The sequence below is a fragment of the Arachis ipaensis genome, chromosome B10, assembly GCF_000816755.2.
Source record: "Arachis ipaensis cultivar K30076 chromosome B10, Araip1.1, whole genome shotgun sequence".
NCBI lineage: Eukaryota > Viridiplantae > Streptophyta > Magnoliopsida > Fabales > Fabaceae > Arachis > Arachis ipaensis.
Window position 1 is genome coordinate 51,160,272 of NC_029794.2, and position 22,022 is coordinate 51,182,293.

Sequence of the window (22,022 nt, forward strand, 5' to 3'; positions counted from 1 at the left end):
CATACAAGGTAACACAATCATCGTAATCAGAATATTATTGATATGCCTATTATCTATCCCCTTCTATGTTCTTCTTTTACTAATAAAAAATGAAAGAAAAAAGTGTATGCCTAAAATATTAAAAGGTTACTCTGAGATTGTAACGAAGATTATGTTTCTCATGTGTTGAATAAAGTTACAAAAAATAATTTTAAACTACTGATAATAAATTAAACATTTTTCTTTTTCCAGCAACAAACTCATAGGAGCGGAACCAACTGATGTTAGTAAAGAACAACATTGCAGGTACCTATCATTAGATTAAGAAACCGCACAGAATAGAGGTAATATCGGATACTTATAGATTTGAATGCTCTACAGAGGGTTTAATGGCTTCTTTTGTTGTGCATGTGTAGGAAATCCAACCTCAAACAAGAAATTTCAATTTTGCAGGTTTTATATTTTTTATTGTTAACTTTCCGTTCAAATATAATGAAATTTGTATTGGCATATGGTATATTTTATTGATTTCTAAATTTTGTAGTTCTTCAAGGCTCAAGAATTTATTGATAAGGAGATGTATGAGGAATTGCTAAAGATTTTTTCTCGGTACAAATTCAGAAATTACTTTAGATTTATTTTAATGTTTTTACTTATAGTTTGATATATAATCACAAAAAAAAAGATATAATTATTTTTCTTCTTTACACTTTTTGTAGGCACAAGAAAGATTCTTTAAATACAGATCCGTACTTTGGCTTACCACTTAAAAAAAAGGTCCCTAAACAAAGAAAAAAGTGACTTTTAAATATGGCTCATATTTTGTAAACAATAGTATTTTTCTATTTATTTTTATGACTTTGAGTTAGATAGAAGAAGATAATATATTATAGGTGAATGTTATCCCGGCTGAACAGGCACGATAGTGCCTGTTGAGCCGCTAGTTTGAATAAAGGGGATACAAAAGAATTCCCCAAATGCAAAAAGCGATGCACATAGGATAAAAATAAATAAAAATTAAAATATGAGCATGTAACATAAAAAGTGGGAAAAATATGGAAAAATAGGTAAAGAAGCTTTGCTTTACAAAATATGTATGTTAGGTGAGATCTTAGACTAATCAAGGATTCACTTAATTAGCTCACTTCGCCTTATACATATACCCTTACCTTTACCTTGGCCCCATTACAACGTTAATTAAAGACCTCATGATTTTTGTATACCTATATTCTATAATTGTTGATTGGTTAGATGAAGAACAAAGTTATAGAAAGTAAGGATAAAAAGAAGAATAGAGTGATTAACCCAATAAACACTGAGTGACTAGAGAGTAAACACAAAATCCAGTGAGGGTTCAATAGCTCATCAACATATATCTCTTCTTAAATTATTAATTGTCTTGCAAAATTGTAAAATGTTTTTCTCTCCCATCTCAATTGTAAAGGTACTTTATCACTATCAAAGGTTTGGCTATATATATAAGATTCCTTGAGAATGTGAATTAATTCAACTACATGTAAGCTTTATACACAAGGGAATAACAAACTAGAATTGCATGATTCATTTAGGTAGTTGCATTTAGAATAGATTGCATTGCATGAGATTTCACCACTTTAACCTTACCTTACTCTTTGTCTCGGATTTAGCATGAGGACATGCTATTGTTTAAGTGTGGGGAGGTTGATAAACCCATATTTTATGATATACTTTGTGCCTATTTTAAGTGATTTATTTAATCCTTCACTCACTTATTTATATAAATTGCATGGTTTTACTTTCCCTTCCTTATTATGTGATTTTTGTGAAAAACATGTTTCCTATGCTTTAAAAATAATAATTTTAATTTCACTTTATTACCATTCGATGCCGTGATTCTGATGTTGATTAATTTCAGATCTTCTAAGGCAGGAATGACTTAAAGGATGGAAAGGAAACATACAAAATTGGAAGAAAAGCATAAAACGGAGTTTTTGAGGAAACTGGCAGTGACGCGACCGCGTGATTGACGCGATCGCGTGCCATAAGCGAAACGCATATCACGCGGACGCATGACTGAAGCGGCCGCGTGACAAGGAAAACTCCAAATGACGCGACCGCGTGACCCACGCGGACGTATGACAGAGGCCACGCACCAGAAAGTACAGAAAATGCTCCCAGCGATTTCTGAAGCCCTTTTTGGCCCAAATCCAAGTCTAGAAGGCACAGATCAGAGGTTATGAAGTGGGGGAATGCATCCATTCAAAGGAGAGCCTCCAATTAGTTAGTATTGATGAATTAGATGTAGTTTTGAGGGAGAGGTTCTCCCCTCTTTCTTTTAGGATTTAGAATTAGGATTTTTTTGGCTTTCAGGATTATCTCTTTTTATCAGGTTCAACATTCCTTTTTATTTATCTTCTCAATTTAGTTTATGAATTCTTCTATGTTACAGATTATTCTTTGAATTAATGTTATTTGAGGTATTTCAATTTATTATTTCTCTCTTTTATTTATGTTACTGTTGCTTCCAATCTGAAGACATTTTTATTCCAGTAGATTTACTTTTTCCCTTTTGGTCTTGGTTAAGAAATCAGTAACTCAGGAGTTATCAAACTCAACGTGATCGATAATTGTTATCTTTGCTAATTGAATTGAACTTCAATAATCCCAATCTTTTTCTAGGAATTAACTAGGATTTGAATATCAAACTAATTAGTCACTTGACCTTCCCTTGCTCTAGTAAAGCTTAACTAAGTTGAATTAAGATTCAACTTTCATCATCATTGATAAGGATAACTAGGATAGCACTTCCAATTTCTCATACCTTGCCAAAAGTGTGTTTTACAGTTATTTTTTTTATTTTACAGTCTTTTACTTATTTTAATTGCAATTTAAATTACTTGTTCCTCATCTTTAAAACCCCGATTTACAATCTTCACAATCTTCAATAAGAACATACTTTCCTGTAGTTCCTTGAGAAGACGACCCGAGGTTTAAATACTTCGGTTATCAATTTTAAAGGGGTTTGTAACTTGTGACAACCAAAACATTTGTAAGAAAGGTTGATTGCTTGGTTTAGTAATCAAGCAGGCATACTTGAACGATGAGGCTCGGCTATGGCATCAGATCCTAAGCAACTTTATTATGCCGAGTACTCACGAGACGAAGCTACCTGCCGCTATGATCACCCTCCTATGGTGTGTGATGGAGGGTAAGGACCTGTACCTGCCACGCTTCATTCGGTACTACATGGCCAGGGTCCATGTCGGAGGCACTTTCCACTTTCCATATCTGATTACACAGCTTGGCCGTCGAGCTGACGTGCCTTGGGAGGATGCTGATGAGAAGCCACTTGCTGTAGAATGCAAGAAAATTATCCCTCACAGCAGGAACTTTCTATCTTTGGGCTACAGACCTCCATTCCTCACTCCTACTGATGAGACAGCCACACCATCTGCCGGCCCCTCTTCCTCTACAGCTACCCCTGCTACCACCATTGCACCTCCACCTGCCTCAGAGCCAGTTTATCACTTAGTGCACCGCCTGTTTCAGCAGCTAGACCAGATGGAGCGCCACAACCGACGGCGATACGTGAGATCTGAGTGTCGCAGCAAGCAACGCTTTGAGCACCTGAAGCTAATGCTCCGTTCTGGCAACGACATTCCCTCCGAGCCTGACACCCCATCAGAGTCATCTGAGAAGGAGACAGATGATCACGAGGCGGAGACCCATCCACAGAGAGAGGCTGTGCAGGCAGGCACGGAGCAGGCTGTGCCCCAGCAGGAGGCCCCGCATCAGATTCAAGCTGCAGACCTAGAGGTTCCTATTCAATCAGCACCTCCTCTGTAGTAGACAGATCCTCAGACCACCACCACAGAGACTCCAGCTACCCATCCTTCCAGTGAGGACACCCCTTCACACCCTGCTTGAGTGAGCATCAGGGACGATGCTTCATATTAAGTGTGGGGAGGTCGCCATCTCTGGCGTATATTTTTTGGTGAACCACTACAAACTCTTTTTACTTTATTATTTTTCTGTATTTTTCTCTTTATTTTTATTTTTATTTTCTCAGTACTTATACATTGCTAATTTCATGTATTTTTACTATATTTCTGCATGTTGCACTTTAGTTCATATTTTAGCCATTTAGTTTAGTTGCAATTCTAACTTATTAGTTATAGAAAATGTGGATTAATTAGTATAGTTTACCCTTTTTAGCATAAGATAACTTAGTTTAAATTAAAAATATAAAGGAAGTAAACTAGAGACTTTAACAGAATAAAAACAACCCACACCTTTTATATATAGCATTACATGTTAGTCAGTTAACAACATTTCATCAAGGAGAAACACTAGAACTTTAAAGCCACCTTAAGATTTACATTGAGAATAATGGGAACTCTTAATTTTTACTTGCTTGACATATATAACTGAGATATGATTTTTGAGTTAGAGAACACACAACCTGTGAGTTTTGAGCTTAATTGCATGGTTACATTTAAACCATAATATTTTATTCCTGTGTGTTCCGCCCTTCTTATTTATTCTGGTGTTCTTTACTTTGTTTTAATCTATATGTCCGATTATAGAATATAGATACATACAAAGAAAGTAATTGAGGCCATTGTTTGAATCTAGCTAACTATTCCCAAATTAGCCTACCTTTTACATCACCCTTGTTAGCCCCCTCGAGCCTTTAAATCCCCTCTTGTTTTATAACCACATTACTAGCTTTAAGCAGAAAAATAAAATAAAAATCCCAAGTTGAATCCTTGGTTAGCTTAAGATAGAAATTGTGTATTGTGTAAGTGTGGGAACCTTATGGGAACATGGATGATAGAAATAAAAGGGTAGAAAGTTAAAAAGAATAAAAATTTTTATTTTTAAAAGTTTTGGAAAGCATGCTCATGTGAAATCAAAATAATTTAATTACCATGTGCATTTAAAAAAAATTATTTTTCAGTATTTGAATAAAGGGGATACAAAAGAATTCCCCAAATGCAAAAAGCGATGCACATGGGATAAAAATAAATAAAAATTAAAATATGAGCATGTAACATAAAAAGTGGGAAAAATATGGGAAAATATGTAAAGAAGCTTTGCTTTACAAAATATGTATGTTAGGTGAGATCTTAGACTAATCAAGGATTCACTTAATTAGCTCACTTAGCCTTATACATATACCCTTACCTTTACCTTGGCCCCATTACAACCTTTATTTAAAGACCTCATGATTTTTGTATGCCTATATTCTATAATTGTTGATTGGTTAGATGAAGAACAAAGTTAAAGATAGTAAGGATAAAAAGAAGAATATAGGGATTAACCCAATAAACACTGAGTGACTAGAGAGTAAACACAAAATCCAGTGAGGGTTCAATAGCTCATCAACATATATCTCTGCTTAAATTATTAATTGTCTTGCAAAATTGTAAAATGTTTTTCTCTCCCATCTCAATTGTAAAGGTACTTTATCACTATCTAAGGTTTGGCTATATATATAAGATTCCTTGAGAATGTGAATTAATTCAACTACATGTAAGCTTTATACACAAGGGAATAACAAACTAGAATTGCATGATTCATTTAGGTAGTTGCATTTAGAATAGATTGCATTTCATGAGATTTCACCACTTTAACCTTACCTTACTCTTTGTCTCAGATTTAGCATGAGGACATGCTATTGTTTAAGTGTGGGGAGGTTGATAAACCCATATTTTATGATATACTTTGTGCCTATTTTAAGTGATTTATTCAATCCTTCACTCACTTATTTATATAAATTGCATGGTTTTATTTTCCCTTCCTTTTTTTGTGATGTATGTGAAAAACATGTTTCCTATGCTTTAAAAATAATCATTTTAATTTCCCTTTATTACCATTCGATGCCGTGATTCTTGTGTTGAGTAATTTCAGATCTTCTAAGGCAGGAATGACTTAAATGATGGAAAGAAATATACAAAATTAGAAGGAAAGCATAAAACGGAGTTTTTGAAGAAACTGGCAGAGACGCGTTCGCATGGACGACGCGGCCGCATGCCAACGCGAAATAGCAGTGACGCGACCGCATGATTGACGCGATCGTGTACCATAAGCGAAACACATATGACGCGGACGCATGGCTGAAGCGACCGCGTGACAAGGAAAACTCCAAATGACGCGACCGCGTCACCCACGCGGACGCGTGACAGAGGCCACGCACCAGAAAGTACAGAAAACGCTCCCAGCGATTTCTGAAGCCCTTTTTGGCCCAAATCCAAGTCCAGAAGGCACAGATTAGAGGTTATGAAGTGGGGGAATGCATCCATTCAAAGGAGAGTCTCCAATTAGTTAGTATTGATGAATTAGATGTAGTTTTGAGGGAGAGGTTCTCCCCTCTCTCTTTTAGGATTTAGAATTAGGATTTCTTTTGCTTTCAGGATTATCTCTTTTTATCAGGTTCAACATTCCTTTTTATTTATCTTCTCAATTTAGTTTATGAATTCTTCTATGTTACAGATTATTCTTTGAATTAATGTTATTTGAGGTATTTCAGTTTATTATTGCTCTCTTTTATTTATGTTACTGTTGCTTCCAATTTGAAGACATTTTTATTCCAGTAGATTTACTTTTTCCGTTTTGGTCTTGGTTAAGAAATCAGTAACTCAGGAGTTATCAAACTCAACGTGACCGATAATTGTTATCTTTGCTAATTGAATTGAACTTCAATAATCCCAATCTTTTTCTAGGAATTAACTGGGATTTGAAGATCAAACTAATTAGTCACTTGACCTTCCCTTGCTCTAGTAAAGGTTAACTAAGTTGAATTAAGATTCAACTTTCATCATCATTGATAAGGATAACTAGGATAGGACTTCTAATTTCTCATACCTTGCCAAAAGTGTGTTTTACAGTTATTTTTTTTATTTTACAGTCTTTTACTTATTTTAATTGCAATTTAAATTACTTGTTCCTCATCTTTAAAACCCCGATTTACAATCTTCATAACCAATAATAAGAACATGCTTCCCTACAGTTCCTTGAGAAGACGACCCGAGGTTTAAATACTTCGGTTATCAATTTTAAAGGGATTTGTAACTTGTGACAACCAAAACATTTGTAAGAAAGGTTGATTGCTTGGTTTAGTAATCAAGCGGGCATACTTGAACGATGAGGCTCGGCTATGGCATCAGATCCTAAGCAACTTTATTATGCCGAGTACTCACGAGACGGAGCTACCTGCCGCTATGATCACCCTCCTATGGTGTGTGATGGAGGGTAAGGACCTGTACCTGCCACGCTTCATTCGGTACTAAATGGCCAGGGTCCACGTCTGAGGCACTCTCCCCTTTCCATAACTGATTACACAGCTTGGCTGTCAAGCTGACGTACCTTGGGAGGATGCTGATGAGAAGCCACCTGCTGCAGAATGCAAGAAAATTATCCCTCACAGTAGGAACTTTCTGGCTTTGTGCTACAGACTTCCATTCCTCACTCCTACTGATGAGACAGCCACACCATCTGCCGGCCCCTCTTCCTCTACAGCTACCCCTGCTACCACCCACTACAAGAAAAACACCCATTCAGGTACACTTGAAAAGTGTAGCTAAAAGTGAAAAAAAATGATGCCTTAGGCTACGGCTACGCTTTTTGGGCTACGGCTACGCTTTTTGGGGTGATTCCTATTCGGCCGTTGCCTATTCTCAAAGGCTACGCTTTTCTGCACCAAGGGCTACGCTTTTGGCGTTTGAGAATAGGCTACGCTTTTCAAGTGATGCTGTCCAGGATCAAAGGCTACGCTTTTCAGCTTTCATTTTTCCAGAATAGGCTACGCTTTTCAACGCTACTGCATCACTTGTAAAGCGTAGCCACATTGTATACCATAACTACTTTTTATAAGCGTAGCCCTAGATCCCTCTTTTTTTTTTGTATACTATAGCTACTGTATATAAGTGTAGCCTTAGGTCCCTCATTGTTTTTTTTTTATTTTCTATATATATATATATATTCTAATAATTTTTTTCTAAAACCTAATATTTAGTAATATGATTAATTATTACATGTATAATAATTTTGCATTTTTATTTGAATGAATTGAATATTATAAAATAAAAATAAATACATAATTATACTAAATAATTTCTTTAAATGAATACATAATTCTATTCTACGTGTTAGCGTCTTTTTGAGACTGCTGAGAACAATTTGCGAGTCCTTGCTGCCCAAGACAAATAAAAAAGAATTGCTATATATAATGCTTCCATGACTCTTTGAAGTTCCTTGCTATGAGAAGCCTTCATGTTTCATGAACATTGCATAAAGCAGCTCATTCCATGTATCAGGTACACCAGACAGACAACAGTGGCTGCAATCTTGCCGATGGAGTGCCGCCGTGCTGCCATTCGGACCAAGATAGTAGATTGATGAGTGTCCATCTTTTCTCTGAGTTGTCATCTCTGTTATATTCAATATTTTCAACTTGACAAGTTCAGTGCTGTTTTTATGTGATGATAGCAATGAATTGCCTATTTTGAATTGTGACCAGTTATCATTAGGCACTAATGACATGTTAAGCTCTGGCAGTGTTTCCAAATGACAACTTCCACCGCTTCTCCAATCTCCACTTCTGTTCATACATTATTGGATAAATATATGTAAAACTTGGAAGGCAAAATATAAATCATAACAATTGTTGCAACAAATTACAAACCTAAAGTGCAGAAAACTTGACTCTTGTTAAGATTTACAGTATCTTGTATCCAATTCAACACTGTCTCCATTGACTTCCTATATGCATCTTCCACCTTCATTTCCATCTTAACTTCCATACCTTGTTGGAAATAACAGCCCCTGAGCAAATATGAAAAGGTTTGTTTATAGGTTTGTTTATCGAGATTCCAGAATTAATCCATGTATTAAATGATTCTTAACAGTTAGCACAACACTGCTACCAACTCAAACAACTAAACCAAAATAACTGTAAAAATTACAGACAAAAAAATTGTAATTGCCATGCAACCATTTAACCACAAATTCAGCACAATCATCATTTAGCAAGAATTAAATTGATATAATCAAACAGATTTGGGACCCAGCAGCAGCAGCAATTAAATCATTCAAGAGATAATGGCAAAACAACAAAATAGGGCAGGAAAAAAAAGACAACCTAAAAGAAGGTGGAAATTAGGGCAGAACCGGATAGCACAGGACAGAATAGCAGCAGGTAGAATCGAAGAAAAGGAATTTGTGAAACAGCAGGCAAAGACAGTAGACGCTGGTGGTGCTGGGTGAACCACCAAATTTTGCTCCTGAAAAGGAAACACAATTATGTCCACTGGCAGGTCTCCATAGGAACAGTTTACTAAGTTTTTAAAAATCATAGGGACGCATCAAAGATCTTATTATTGCTTCATCAAAGGACATATGCTCAGGATCTTAGATTTAACAATTTTTTCTATCTTATATTTACTTAATTTGAATTAATAACTTCAAACTTAACTACTTAAAGCATGCGCTACTCAATCATTTTTTCCATGAAATGGAATTTTGTAACTCATCAATATGTTCATATATTTCTCTGTACATAAGCCCCCATATTAGGCATTCACTTTGGCTTCATTCAAAATTTTAGTTGAACCTCAGATAGAAAAGAGAAATAAAGCTGGCAGAAACATACCAAGATAAAGTCTTATTGGATGTTGAAAGATAGTTCACGAGCATACCCAAACCATACTCACAAAATTCAGTATAAAATGATGAATACAAAACTGTGAGATAAGATGAAAGTAACTATATCACTATAAAATTCAGAAGTAAAAAGAATATTAAGGCAACTAACCCTTAGCTTCCTATCTTTATGTTTAGATAAGATGAAAGTAACTATATCACTGGAAATTACATAAGCAGGCCCATTTGCATAAGGAGGATATACTTCTTCTGGCCACTCCTGCAACAATAAAATGTAAGACATCAGAACAGAACAGAAAACACAACACCATTCTTCTGAAATGGTCAAACATATGAAATTATATTTAAGGCAATGATGATATCAAAGAAAAAAATAAGTCAACTATATAAAAAAAAAATAAGCATGAAAGGTCACTACATCTTAAAAAAAGGTATTGGTATATACTACATATTACTAATAATGACATAATAATAGTAATGGATGCACAACTCATGTATTTAGTAGCTGTCATACCTCATTAAACCAATTTGAGACAAAGCTAGTTCTTAATTTAATCATTTCATCATTTTTCTTTGAAATAGCTCTCAATATCTCTCTCCGGGGAGTGCAACCCCTTCTCTTTGTTTGACATTCCTTAATAGAATGTTGAACCAACACAGATTCTTTCTCTATTCCTGTTCAGCAGAGACAATGGGCTCCTTAAAAACTAGCTTAGTCTTGTTTCATACACCTAAAATTGAGACTTTCAACTTCTTAACTGAAGATTGCAGGTAAGTTTCTAGTGATCTCTTTTTAATCAAAAACCCTCCACTGCATTTGGATTCAGTCTCAGTAACAAAAATACAGAGAAAATAGACAAGCTATATATTAAATCACAGTTCACAAACCCTAAAATACCACACATCTTCATCAACAACAGCGTGCATGTTATCAAATTACAGTTCACAAACCCATATTTCGCAGATTTAAACCCCCAATTAAAACCCCTAAAATAGGAACCCTAAGCCTCTGCAATTTCAGAACCAAATAGAAATCAATACATACCTATTCAATGATGTGAGCACAGCGAACACGATGATGAGAAGCACGGAGATGACGCTGGTGAGAGCGGCGCAGCGACGATGGTGAGGGCGGCGCAGCGACGATGGTGAGGGCGGCACAGCGACGATCAGTGCAAGCGATGGCGAAGAGGAGCGATGGTCAGTGGGGGTTTCTTCTTGTAGTGAGAGTGAGAGGGAATGGCGAGAGTGAGAGGTCAATGGCGAGACCGAGAGTGAGAGGGTCAATGGCGAGAGTGAAGAGAGTGAGTTGAGGGCGACGATGGTGAGCTTTGGAGGCAGGCAGGGTTTCTACTTCGCGATGAAGGCGATGAAGAGACTGAGTGATGAAGCCATGAAGGTGCTTTGGAGTGAGAGGGTTTACGAAAGTGGATGAACCTTCTTTGGAGGCGATGAGTGAGATTTGGAGGGAATGGCAAAAATTTTATTAAGTGTCATCGGTTTGCTTTCACGAAAATGAGGAAGAAAATTTACTAAGTGTTAAGTTTTTGGCTCTACATACATTAGGCATCATTTTTAAAACGAACCTAAAATTTAATAAATAGGTTATCCTTTAAAAGCGTCTCCTTTGATATGAAAAGTGAACCTATAGATGTCAACCTACGGCTACACTTTATAAGTGATTTCTATAATACCTAAGGCTACGCTTTTTAAATGATACCATATTTGTGTATCCTTTTCTCTTATAAAAGGGCAACACGGAGAAAAGCGTAGCCTATTCCTAGAATAGGCTACGTTTTTCAAATGTAACTTAAAAAAAGTGTGGCTGAATGGGTATTTTTCTTGTAGTGACCACTGCACCTCCACCTGCCTCAGAGCCAGTTTATCACTTAGTGCACCGCCTGTTTTAGCAGCTAGACCAGATGGAGCACCGCAACCGGCGGCGATACGAGAGATCTGAGCATCACAGCAAGCGACGCTATGAGCACCTGAAGCTGATGCTCCGTTCTGGCAACGACATCCCCTCCGAGCCTGACACCCCATCAGAGCCATTTAAGGAGGAGGCGGATGATCATGAGGCGGAGACCCATCCACAGAGAGAGGCTGCGCAGGCAGGCACGGAGCAGGCTGCGCCTCAGCAGGAGGCCCCGCATCAGATTCAGGCTGCAGACCCAGAGGTTCCTATTCAGTCAGCACCTCCTCTGCAGCAGGCAGATCCTCAGACCACCACCACAGAGACTCCAGCTACCTATCCTTCCAGTGAGGACACCCCTTCACACCCTGCTTGAGTGAGCATCAGGGACGATGCTTCATATTAAGTGTGGGGAGGTCGCCATCTCTGGCGTATATTTTTTGGTGAACCACTACAGGCTCTTTTTACTTTATTATTTTTCTGTATTTTTTTCTTTATTTTTATTTTTATTTTCTCAGTACTTATACATTGCTATTTTCATGTATTTTTACTATATTTCTGCATGTTGCACTTTAGTTCATATTTTAGCCATTTAGTTTAGTTGCAATTCTAACTTATTAGTTATAGAAAATGTGGATTAATTAGTATAGTTTACCCTTTTTAGCATAAGATAACTGAGTTTAAATTAAAAATATAAAAAGGAAGTAAACTAGAGACTTTAACAGAATAAAAACAACCCACACCTTGTATATATAGCATTACATGTTAGTTAGTTAACAACATTTCATCAAGGAGAAACACTAGAACTTTAAAGCCACGTTAAGATTTACATTGAGAATAATGGGAACTCTTAATTTTTACTTGCTTGACATATATAACTGATATATGATTTTTGAGTTAGAGAACACACAGCCTGTGAGTTTTGAGCTTAATTGCATTGTTACATTTAAACCATAATATTTTATTCCTGTGTGTTCCGCCCTTCTTATTTATTCTGGTGTTCTTTACTTTGTTTTAATCTATATGTCCGATTATAGAATATAGATACATACCAAGAAAGTAATTGAGGCCATTGTTTGAATCTAGCTCACTATTCCCAAATTAGCCTACCTTTTACATCACCCTTGTTAGCCCCCTCGAGCCTTTAAATCCCCTCTTGTTTTATAACCACATTACTAGCCTTAAGCAGAAAAATAAAATAAAAATCCCAAGTTGAATCCTTGGTTAGCTTAAGATAGAAATTGTGTATTGTGTAAGTGTGGGAACCTTATGGGAACATGGATGATAGAAATAAAAGGGTGGAAAGTTAAAAAGAACAAAAATTTTTATTTTTAAAAGTTTTGGGAAGCATGCTCATGTGAAATCAAAATAATTTAATTACCATGTGCATTTAAAAAAAATTATTTTTCAGTATTTGAATAAAGGGGATACAAAAGAATTCCCCAAATGCAAAAAGCGATGCACATGGGATAAAAATAAATAAAAATTAAAATATGAGCATGTAACATAAAAAGTGGGAAAAATATGGGAAAATAGATAAAAAAGCTTTGCTTTACAAAATATGTATGTTAGGTGAGATCTTAGACTAATCAAGGATTCACTTAATTAGCTCACTTAGCCTTATACATATACCCTTACCTTTACCTTGGCCCCATTACAACCTTAATTAAAGACCTCATGATTTTTGTATGCCTATATTCTATAATTGTTGATTGGTTAGATGAAGAACAAAGTTATAGAAAGTAAGGATAAAAAGAAGAATAGAGTGATTAACCCAATAAACACTGAGTGACTAGAGAGTAAACACAAAATCCAGTGAGGGTTCAATAGCTCATCAACATATATCTCTGCTAAAATTATTAATTGTCTTGCAAAATTGTAAAATGTTTTTCTCTCCCATCTCAATTGTAAAGGTACTTTATCACTATCTAAGGTTTGGCTATATATATAATATTCCTTGAGAATGTGAATTAATTCAACTACATGTAAGCTTTATACACAAGGGAATAACAAACTAGAATTGCATGATTCATTTAGGTAGTTGCATTTAGAATAGATTGCATTGCATGAGATTCCACCACTTTAACCTTACCTTACTCTTTATCTTGGATTTAGCATGAGGACATGCTATTGTTTAAGTGTGGGGAGGTTGATAAACCAATATTTTATGATATACTTTGTGCCTAATTTAAGTGATTTATTCAATCCTTCACTCACTTATTCATATAAATTGCATGGTTTTACTTTCCCTTCCTTATTATGTGATGTATGTGAAAAACATGTTTCCTATGCTTTAAAAATAATAATTTTAATTTCCCTTTATTACCATTCGATGCCGTGATTCGTGTGTTGAGTAATTTCAGATCTTCTAAGGCAGGAATGACTTATAGGATGGAAAGGAAACATACAAAATTGGAAGGAAAGCATAAAACGGAGTTTTTGAAGAAACTGGCAGTGATGCGATCGCATGGACGACGCGGCCGCATGCCAACCCGAAATAGTAGTGACGCGACCGCGTGATTGACGCGATCGCGCACCATAAGCGAAACGCATATGACGCGGACGCATGACTGAAGCGACCGCGTGACAAGGAAAACTCCAAATGACGCGACCGCGTGACCCACGCGGACGCGTGACAGAGGCCATGCACCAGAAAGTACAGAAAATGCTCCGAACAATTTCTGAAGCCCTTTTTGGCCTAAATCCAAGTCCAAAAGGCACAGATCAGAGGTTATGAAGTGGGGGAATGCATCCATTCAAAGGAGAGTCTCCAATTAGTTAGTATTGATGAATTAGATGTAGTTTTAAAGGAGAGGTTCTCCCTTCTCTCTTTTAGGATTTAGAATTAGGATTTCTTTTGCTTTCAGGATTATCTCTTTTTATCAAGTTCAACATTCCTTTTTATTTATCTTCTCAATTTAGTTTATGAATTCTTCTATGTTACATATTATTCTTTGAATTAATGTTATTTGAGGTATTTCAGTTTATTATTGCTCTCTTTTATTTATGTTACTGTTGCTTCCAATCTGAAGACATTTTTATTCCATCAGATTTACTTTTTCCCTTTTGGTCTTGGTTAAGAAATCAGTAACTCAGGAGTTATCAAACTCAACGTGATCCATAACTAGGAATTAACTAGGATTTAAAGATCAAACTAATTAGTCACTTGACCTTCCCTTGCTCTAGTAAAGGTTAACTAAGTGGAATTAAGATTCAATTTTCATCATCATTGATAAGGATAACTAGGATAGGACTTCCAATTTCTCATACCTTGCCAAAAGTGTGTTTTACAGTTATTTTTTTATTTTACAGTCTTTTACTTATTTTAATTGCAATTTAAATTACTTGTTCCTCATCTTCAAAACCCCGATTTACAATCTTCATAACCAATAATAAGAACATGCTTCCTTGCAATTCCTTGAGAAGACGACCCGAGGTTTAAATACTTCGGTTATCAATTTTAAAGGGGTTTGTTACTTGTGACAACCAAAACGTTTGTTAGAAAGGTTGATTGCTTGGTTTAGTAACTATATTTGCAACGAGAGTTTACTATAACCTCTAAACCATCAATCTTCAGTTCTTTCAGACTCTGAAGAGGAAGCTAAGAGAAGCGAAAGCACAACACTCTGGAGAGGACTTGACAGAAATTTTCGAAAAAGAAGAAGACATGGCCGAACCCAATAACAATGGTGGAGATGCAAGGAAGGTGCTTGGTGACTTTACTGCACTAACTTCTGACTTCTATGGAAGAAGCATCTCAATTCCTGCAATTGGAGCAAACAACTTTGAGCTTAAGCCTCAATTAGTTTCTCTAATGCAGCAGAATTGCAACTTTCATGGACTTTCATTGGAAGATCCTCATCAGTTTTTAGCTAAATTCTTGCAAATTTGTGTCACTATTAAGACTAATGGGGTTAATCCTGAGGTCTACAGACTTATGCTTTTCCCTTTTGCTGTAAGAGACAGAGCTAGGATATGGTTGCACTCATAACCTAAAGAAAGCCTGAACTCTTGGGAAAAGTTGGTCAATGCTTTCTTGGCCAAATTTTTTCTACCTCAAAAGTTGAGCAAGCTTAGAGTGGAAGTCCAAACCTTCAGACAGAAGGAAGGTGAATCCCCCTATGAAGCTTGAGAAAGATACAAGCAATTGATCAGAAGGTGTCCTTCTGACATGCTTTCAGAATGTTGCATCCTATGTATATTCTATGATGGTCTGTCTGAATTATCCAAGATGTCATTGGATCACTCTGCTAGTGGATCTCTTCATCTGAAGAAGACGCCTGCAGAAGCCTAGGAACTCATTGAAATGGTTGCAAATAACCAGTTCATGTATACTTCTGAAAGAAATCCTGTGAATAATGGGATAACTCAGAAGAAAAGAGTTCTTGAGATTGATACCTTGAATGCCATATTGGCTCAGAATAAAATATTGACTCAGCAAGTTAATATGATTTCTCAGAGTCTGACTGAAATACAAGCTGCATCAAGCAGTACTAAAGAAGCTTCATCTGAAGGAGAAGCTTATGAACCTGAGAATCCTGGAATGGAAGAGGTGAATTACATGGGAGAATCCTATGAAAAACACCTATAATCCTTCATGGAGGAATCATCCTAATTTTTCATGGAAGGATCAGCAAAAGCCTAATCAAGGCTTCAATAATAATAATGGTGGGAGAAATAGGCTTGGTAATAGTAAGCCTTTTCCATCATCTTCTGAGCAACAGACAAAGAATTCTAAGTAGAGCCTCTCTGACTTAGCAACCATAGTCTCTAATCTATCTAAGACCACTCTCAGTTTCATGACTAAAACAAGGTCCTCCATAAAAAATTTGGAGGCACAAGTGGGTCAGTTGAGAAAAAGAGTTATATCCCAAGCAATACAGAAGAGAATCCAAAGAGAGAGTGCAAGGCCATCAATATGTCCAGCATGGCCGAACCTGTAGAGGAGGGAAAGATAGTGCATTCCAGTGAGGAAGACCTCAATGGACGTCCACTGACCACTAAGGAGTTTCCTAATGAGGAACCAAAGGAATCTGAGGCTCATACAAAGACCATAGAGATTCCCCTGAACTTACTATTGTCATTCATGAGCTCTGATGAGTATTCTTCCTCTGAAGAGGATGAAGATATTATTGAAGAGCAAGTTGCTCAGTATCTAGGAGCAATCATGAAGTTGAATGCCAAGTTATTGGGTAATGAGACTTGGGAGGATGAACCTCCATTGCTCATCAATGAACTGATTGCTTTGGTTCAACTGAAATTACCTCAGAAGAAACCGGATCCCAGAAAGTTCTTAATACCCTGTACCATAGGCACCATGACCTTTGAGAAGGCTCTGTGTGACTTGGGGTCAGGAATAAACCTCAAGCCACTCTCTGTAATGGAGAAACTAGGGATCTTTGAGGTATAAGCTGCAAGAATCTCACTAGAGATGGCAGACAAATCAAGGAAATAGGATTTTGGACTTGTAGAGGATGTCTTAGTGAAGGTTGAAGGCCTGTACATCCCTGCTAATTTCATAGTCCTAGACACCGGGAAGGATGAGTATGAATCCATTATCCTTGGAAGTCCCTTCCTAGCCACAATAAGAGCTGTAATTGATGTGGACAAAGGAGAGTTAGTCCTTCAATTGAATGAAGACTACCTTGTGTTGAAGGCTCAAGGGTCTTCTTCTGTAACCATAGAGAGGAAGCATGAAAAGTTTCTCTCAATACAGAGTCAAACAGAGCCCCCACACTCAACTTCTAAGTTTGTTGTTGAGAGGCCACTATTAAAGCTCTGAGTCTTTGTGAAGCTCTCTAAGAGCTCACTGTGAAGCTATTGACATTAAAGAAGCGCTTATTGGGAGGCAACCCAATGTTATTTAATTATATTCATTTGTTTTCTATTGTTATTTTATGTTTTCTTTAGGTAGATGATCATGTGAAGTCATAAAAACAACTGCAGAATTAAAGTGGAATCAAAAATAGCACACCCTGGAGGACAGGCTTATTTGCGTTTAAACGCCAGTAAGGATAGCAGAATGGGCGTTTAACGCCTAGTCTGGCAGCATTCTGGGCATTAAACGCCAGAAATGATGGACAGATTGGTGTTTAACGCCAGGAAAGGTAGCAGAGCTGGTGTTAAACGCCAGAATTAGCACACAGAGGGCGTTTACACGCCAGAATGGTGCAGGGAGCAGAATTCTTGACACCTCAGGATCTGTGGACCTCACAGGATCCCCACTTATCCCACCTTTTTTTCTCCTTTTTACACCTTTCCATAACACTCTTCTCCAAAATAACCTCCACTAAATCACCTCCATTTCTCCTCCAAACCATCATACAAACCACCTACCCCAACCCATTCAAATTCAAACCATCTCCCTCCCAAACCCAACCCTATTACAAGAATTCCCTCTCCACTCCACTCCTATATAAGCCCCTCATCACTCCTTCCTTTTCACACATCACAACAACGTAAAACCCCCCTTGGCCGAACCATTCACACACTTCTATCCCCTCCATTTCTTCTTCTTCTCCTCCTTTCTTCCTTCTTTTGCTTGAGGACGAGCAAACCTTTTATGTTTGGTATGGAAAAAAGCTCTGCTTTTTATTTTTCCATAACCATTAATGGCACCTAAGGCCGAACAAACCTCTAGAAAGAGGAAAGGGAAGGCAGTTGCTTCCAAGTCCGAGTCATGGGAGATGGAGAGATTCATCTCAAAAGCCCATCACCAGAACGAGGATGGAGCAAATAAGAGATCCCACTCATGGACCTCAATAAGAGCATGAGGAAGACCCTCATCAAAAAATTCCCTGAGATGCCTCAAGGGATACACTTTCCTCCACAAAGCTATTGGGAGCAACTCAACACCTTTTTAGGAGATTTAAGTTCCAACATAGAGCAACTAAGGATGGAGCACCAAGACCACTCCATCATCCTCCATGAAATCAGAGAGGACCAAAAGGCCATGAGAGAGGAGCAACAAAGGCAAGGAAGAGACATAGAGGAGCTCAAGCACTCTATAGGATCTTCAAGAGGAAGAACTAGCCGCCATCACTAAGGTGGACCCGTTCTTTAATTTTCTTGTTCTTATTCTTCTGTTTTTTGGTTTTTATACTCTATGTTTTGTCTATGTTTTTGCCTTTATTACATGATCATTAGTGTTTAGTGTCTATGTCTTAAAGCTATGAATGTCCTATGAATCCTTCACCTTTCTTAAATAAAAGAAATATTTTTTGAAATTAGCTTAATTATTTTGATGTGGTGGCAATACTTTTTGTTTTCTGAATGAGTGCTTGAACAGTGCATATTTTTGATATTGTTGTTTATGAATGTTAAAATTGTTGGCTCTTGAAAGAATAATGAAAAAAGAGAAATGTTATTGATAATCTAAAAAATCATATAATTGATTCTTGAAGCAAGAAAAAGAAGTGAAAAACATAAAGCTTGCAAAAAAAAAAAGGCAAAAAAAAAAAAGAAAGAAAAAAGAAAAAGCAAGGAGAAAAAGCCAATAACCCTTTAAACCAAAATTCAAGGGTAAAACGGATCCATGGCTTTGAGCATTAATGGATAGGAGGGCCCAAAGGAATAAAATCCTGGCCTAAGCGGCTAAATCAAGCTGTCCCTAACCATGTGCTTGTGGCGTGAAGGTGTCAAGTAAAAGGCTTGAGACTGAGCGGTTAAAGTCGTGGTCCAAAGCAAAAAGAGTGTGCTTAAGAGCTCTGGGCACCTCTAATTGGGTACTCTAGCAAAGCTGAGTCACAATCTGAAAATGTTCACCCAGTTATGTGTCTGTGGCATTTATGTATCCGGTGGTAATACTGGAAAACAAAATGCTTAGGGTCACGACCAAGACTCATAAAGTAGTTGTGTTCAAGAATCAACATACTGAAATAGGAGAATCAATAACACTATCTTCATTGATAATTTTGGAATTTATTGTATTTTCTCTTTTTTTTATCCTATTTTGTTTTTAGTTGCTTGGGGACAAGCAACAATTTAAGTTTGGCGCTGTGATGAGCAGATAATTTATACCCTTTTTGGTATTGTTTTCACATAGTTTTTAGTATGATTTAGCTACTTTTTATTATATTTTATTAGTTTTAATTCAAAAATCATATTTCTAGACTTTACTATGAGTTTGTGTGTTTTTCTGTGATTTCAGGTATTTTCTGGCTGAAATTGAAGGAGCTGAGCAAAAATCTGATTCAGAGGCTGAAAAAGGACTGCAGATGCTGTTGGATGCTAAACCTCCTGCACTTGAAGTGGATTTTCTGGAGTTACAGAAGCACAATTGGTGTGCTCTCAATTGCGTTGGAAGGTAGACATCTTGGGCTTTCCAGCAATATATAGTAGTCTATACTTTGCCCGAGAATTGATGGCCCAAACTAGCGTTCAAACGCCCACTAGAGATCCTTTTCTGGAGTAAAATGCTAGAACTGGCACCAGAACTTGAGTTAAACGCCCAAACTGGCACCCAAGCCAGTTTTTAACTCCAAGAACAGCCTATGCACGTGAAAGCTTCAATGCTCAGCCCAAGCACACACCAAGTGCGCCCTAGAAGTGGATTTCTGCACTATCTGCACTTAGTTACTCATTTTTTGTAAACCTAGGTTACTAGTTTAGTATAAAAACTACTTTTAGAGATTTATTTTATATCTTATGATCATCTTTTGATCATATGTAACTTTTCACATCTGAGAACCTCTTTGGAGAGGCTGGCCATTCGGCCATGCCTAGACTATTTTCACTTATGTATGTTCTACGGTGGAGTTTCTACACCCCATAGATTAAGGTGTGGAGCTCTGCTGTTCTTCATGAATTAATGCAAGTACTATTGTTTTTTTTTCAATTCATGCCTACTTCGTCTCCAAGATATACTCTCGTACTTAATTCAGTTAAGTCAGAATGAAGGGGTGACCCGTGACAATCACCCACTATCTTCGTTACTCGCTTAGCCAAGATCCGCGTGCCTGACAACCACAAGGGGTCTACATGTTCAACGTAGTCATTGGATGACAGCCGGAGTATATTCTCTTTAGATATCTAACATGGACCGAGTGCGTGAGATTAGTATCTTCGTGGTATAGGCTAGAACCATTGGCAGCATTCCTGAGATCCGGAAAGTCTAAACCTTGTCTATGGTATTCCGAGTAGGATCTGGAAAGGGATGACTCTGACAAGCATCAAACCTGCGAATGTTGAGCACAGTGACAGTGTGCAAAAGGACAAGGGTCCTATTCTGACGCTAGTAGGAACCGACAGATGATTAGCCGTGCGGTAGCTGTACATGGTATTTTTCATCCGAGACGAGAAATCCGACAGTTGATTAGCCGTGCAGAGATCATACCTGGTATTTTTCATCCGAGAGGATCATACAGCTTGCCATGGAAGGGAGCACGCATGATTGGAAGGAGGCAATAAGAAGGCAGAGGTTCAGAAGCAACAAAGCATCTCCAAACGCTTATCTGAAATCCCCACCAATGAATTACATAAGTAACTTTATTTTATTTTATGCTTTATTTATCTTTTAATTATCAAAACCTCATAACCATTTGAATCCGCCTGACTGAGATTTACAAGGATGACCATAGCTTGCTTCAAGCCGACAATCTCCATGGGATTGACCCTTACTCACGTAAGGTTTATTACTTGGACGACCCAGTGCACTTGCTGGTTAGTTGTGCGGAGTTGTGAAAAGTGTGAATCACAATTTCGTCCACCAACTCCCAACTTGACTTGGGAGTTGATTAAAAGGAGACCCTTGAGTTGGAATACTCAAGTGTCAATTGGGAATTGGAAGTTGTTGGCTGGCTCTCCAGTCTCGAAATCTAATCCTTCCTTAGGAGAGGATTAGGAATTGGGAATCAGAGTTGGTTAGTTACTTGACTTTCCTTTATTCAGTAAAGGATAACTAAGTAGAAACAACAACCTATTACCATTACACTTGGGGAAATTCAACAAGGATAGAACTTCCAATTAATCTTCTCCCGGTCAAGGCTTTTATTTTGAATATATAAAATCTCTTTTAATTTTCATTGCTTTAATTTACAATCATTTATTTTTCTGTTCTCCAACTCTTAAAATTTCTCGGAAAACTTCTGATCAATAAAATAGCACTCTTTTGTCAACTCGTTGGGAGACTACCTGTGATTTCTACTCCCAGTATTTTTATTCTTAATTTTTGATAACCGTTTTTAAATTGATAAGCAAAATTTTTATCGGCTAAGAACTGTACTTGCAACGCTGTTTTCTCTATAAATTCTTAATCGGAAATTTTGCGCCCGTTCAAGGACCAGCAGTGCCTCCTATTCCAACAAGTCAAACACGGCAGCCTCGACCAAATTGGAAGATCTCCTCCGAGATCAACCTCGCAGTTTCAGGTAACCCTCGGAACACTCACCATTATCTTTATAATTTTTTATAAGAGGGATAGGAGTTTTGGTATGTAATGTTGTAAGTTATTATTATTATATATATGTATATTTTTAAGTGTTGTAATGGT

The 22,022-nt window shown here is 37.1% G+C and overlaps 1 pseudogene; it reads left to right on the plus strand.

Moving 5' to 3' along the window:
* LOC107620624 overlaps positions 1-3,804 on the plus strand; it is an 11,078-nt pseudogene extending 7,274 nt beyond the window's left edge.